The 3,701-nt window shown below is 34.5% G+C and overlaps 1 long non-coding RNA gene across 1 annotated transcript; it reads left to right on the top strand.

Annotated features, from left to right (window-relative positions):
• Positions 1–786: 786 nt before the first annotated feature.
• Positions 787–2,968, top strand: LOC141630975 (uncharacterized). Its single transcript, XR_012537575.1, has 2 exons — positions 787–852; positions 2,446–2,968. It is a non-coding gene; the product is annotated as an uncharacterized LOC141630975 (long non-coding RNA).
• Positions 2,969–3,701: the final 733 nt, after the last annotated feature.

Here is a 3,701-nt window from a genome sequence, read left to right as displayed (position 1 = left end):
GGCATGGATAGTATCACGTAGTTGATAGTTGTTAGCAGTTGTACCTTTCTTTTGTTGAGATAACTTGTAATAAACTTAATTTCTCTTTTATTGACGCTTGATATTTACTATTCCTCAGGCAACGGTGATGGTAACGCCCTTATCTGCTGGGGAAGGTCTTGTTAAGGCTCCTTGGTAGATGGGGGTGTTACATTAAGAAACTGATTATAAAATGATTAAGCCGGTAACATGACTTATATATACTTCTCCAATTATCTTAATCACAACCGCGGAAACTAACCCGTCAGACCAGGTTCTCGGTCGAGTACCTGGGGTACTCGACCGAGTTCATCACAACTCAGCTGAGTGCACCCAAAATAGTAGCCTGTTTAAAAGCACTCGACAACTTACTCGACCGAGTAAGTTAGGACCAGAAAACCGTAGTATTACACAAACTGCCGACAATCTTAAGAGAAGAGGCAATATGTTGGATTCTGAAGTTGATTCACTTAAATCTGTGACTGCCGATCACAAAACTAAGGCATTATTTTTTGACAAGACAACCGAGGAAGCTGTAGTAAGGTATCCATACTCTTGAATTACTTATTACTCCCTCCATTTAACTTTCATCTTCCCACTTCAATAAAATACTCCTCACATATATTGGAGAAAAGGGAAGATAAAAGTTGAATGGAGGGAGTAGTTCTTAGTCATTGTTTTTCCATGTCATATATCACATGCTTATTTAGTTTCCCCTTACGAAACACGTGAGGGTCTTGTTGAAATCAGGGAAGAGTATATTGATGATGACGATGATGATGATGATGAAGAATGGCGATGAAGAAGGTTTTGAAGAAAGTATGTCACATTCAGGTAAGAGATTTTATTTCACATACATGTCTTCCTTCTGTGGCGGATGATGGCGATTTAATCTTATCACATTTTGACTTCTATATTTTATAAGAATGTACCCATTCTACTTTAGGTCAATTAGGATAAAAGTTATCCTTGCAATTTGGGCCTTAGATTTTCATTTTATTTTGTTTATTACTTGTGCATGCCCGCTTAATAAGTTAGTTGTATTCAAGGTTTAGTCTTATATGAATAGGTTGTTTAAACCTTGGAATCTTGGATGTAGGGGGTTAGATTAGATTTCTCAACTTCTACGTTCTGTATTTGTTCTCTCTTCTTTCATAAAACCCTCTTTGCCATGAGAAAGTTTTCCTAGAAAACGGACACCAAAAATTGCATATTTCTCCATCTTTCTTGCTTATGTTTGGCTGGGTTTCATCTGATTTGTTGGATAAGTAGTAAAGTTTCAATCTTTTATTTTATTTGATGTTGTTTATGTTATTGTTTTTTTATTGTAGTTTGATGGTGCTCCTGTTGTTGTTATCGTACCTGGGGAAAAAAAGGTAACTTTGAATCGTTGTTACTGTTTTTTGTTATGTTGTATTAATATAATTTGATGTTACTTTGTTTTAGTAATATAATGAATCAACTAAGAAACAGAATAAGGAAAATATAGAGACTAATATTTGGTAACTTTTACCCCTGCATATTTCATGTGAAAGAAGATATGTTGTTTTGCTAATGACATAATTAAAAATACATTGAGACGGGGGTAATGTTGGGGTATGGATTTGCCTAACGTGGAAGGTTGCACGAGACACTATGAAAAAGAGCTCCCACTATCTTAGGATGTTTGTCCCTTATCATTTACATATGTTGTTGACTGAATTCTGAAGCTTTCAATGTTGGATTATCATTTATGCCCCCTCCGTTTCTTTATTCTTGGTCCCGAGTATTTTAATCAAGTTAAACAAATGATAGGGACAGAGTGACGAGGGAGTGGTTGATTATGTGTTGAAGAATAGATCCGTTAGAGTAGTTGTTTTTTCACACTGAAGAATATGATCAACGATCTGGACAAAGGGGACTATGGGAGGGGGTGGTTCTATAAGTAAAAGGAGTGTTCGTTTTCTATTTGCCAGTCATAGAGACTTGTGAGCGCCAAAATCCACAAAGATATATATGGGCATTATATGGTAAAGTAAGATGTTAGGTACTCCTTCGAGCAGAATTGAGGAACTTTGTAAGACGTGAATCAAATGCAAGTTGTTGAAAGGGTTTGCGTCACAAACCATGATGACTACAAATATCATTAAAAAAAACTTAAGATTCCAACTTGTATGCTTTTTTCAAGGCGTCCTAAAGACAAACCAGGATGCTTCTATATGGTGTAACTGAGACAATTTTTACTCTTGAATTATTCATGAGAATTTTTATTTCCATCGGAACCATAGATTCACCATTCTATGGGTTTGGATTATGATTGTACAAGACAAATTGACTCGGTAAAATGGTTGTCATTCTTTTGTAACTATGATGTGATGTAGATAACTAACAGTATAATTTTTATTATGGGTTATCTGGAAACAGTATTTGTTTGCTCATATTACACAGTTAAGGTCGTGCACATCTGAACCCCTTATCTCGCCATTTGTGAGTGCCTTCATGGTCCTTGGTGTACTGTTGTTTGAATGAAGATTAGGCTTGCTATTGATGAAGCCTGAAATTATATTACTCTTGCCCACGCAGCGCATATCCAGGGTATAGAAGGTGATAACCAGGGCACATAAGGTACGAGAGTACCATGGATGCTCATCCCTATGCTCCGAAAGATTCAAGTCTATCGGGATTTGTCCTGGCCCTTTTTTCTTCAACTACAATTTTAGTTGTTTTTGTTGTTGCCACAATCATATCATTGTTGTCTCCCTGGCATGAATTAAGCAGCTAGCTTCTCAGGATGACGGCACGAATAAATTGTGTAAGGTTATTAGACTTTCACTATGCAAAGATTTAAGCTTTTGCATATTAGTCTGTTTCCCCATTAGAAAGAGTGATGAAATATGGTCTTAGTTGTGATATGTTCTATATCACTTTGTAATTATTGAAGTTGATAAATGTATATTTCAGCTTTTGTTTATTAGTTTGTTTTCCCATTAGAATACATAGTGATGAAATTAGGTTCTTAGTTGTGTTATGTCAGTATCACATTGTATTTAGCTTAATGAAGTTAATAAATGTATATTTTAGTTTTGTGGGAATAAAGTTTTGTGTTTATAGGGGATTTAAATTATCCATTTCCCTGTTAAACAATTTCAATACTTGTTAGATTTATTGTTATATTAATATGGTTTTGTGGGTATGTATCAAAATATTTGGTATGAGAGAGTGGAGTTTCAAGTTCATGGAATCTCTAAATTTTTAGTAATTTAGATAGTGAATGGTCTAAGGTTATATTAAAATATTGAATGTTGACTATTAGATAGTGTAAATCTCACAACTCTTTGTTATGAATCGTCATTAATTCGTCTTGTGAAAATTACATTGAAGAAATGTCTTTCTCATACTAATTTATCAATAGTAACACTAATCATAATTCTTTTTGGTCTAAAATTGAGAGCCCAATTTATACGACCAAAAATGTCAATCATATATACCAAAATGGTTATTAAGACTACTCAAATAAGGGACATTTCATTTGAGATCAAACAACAATTAAACTAAAATTATAGCAAATAGTTTAGGCAACAACTTCAGATTTAGATTAGAATTCGCTCTTTATTATGGTAGTTGATAGGTTAAATACGGTTAGAACTTTACCCGCTGCTGTTTAGTGGGAAGAAGGACGCAGAAGGAACCTGAAAAAGACAAAA

This window comes from Silene latifolia, chromosome 2, assembly GCF_048544455.1.
Source record: "Silene latifolia isolate original U9 population chromosome 2, ASM4854445v1, whole genome shotgun sequence".
In the NCBI taxonomy this organism is placed as follows: domain Eukaryota; kingdom Viridiplantae; phylum Streptophyta; class Magnoliopsida; order Caryophyllales; family Caryophyllaceae; genus Silene; species Silene latifolia.
The sequence above is the reverse complement of the archived record's forward strand: the minus strand, read 5'-3'. Positions and strand labels throughout refer to the sequence as shown.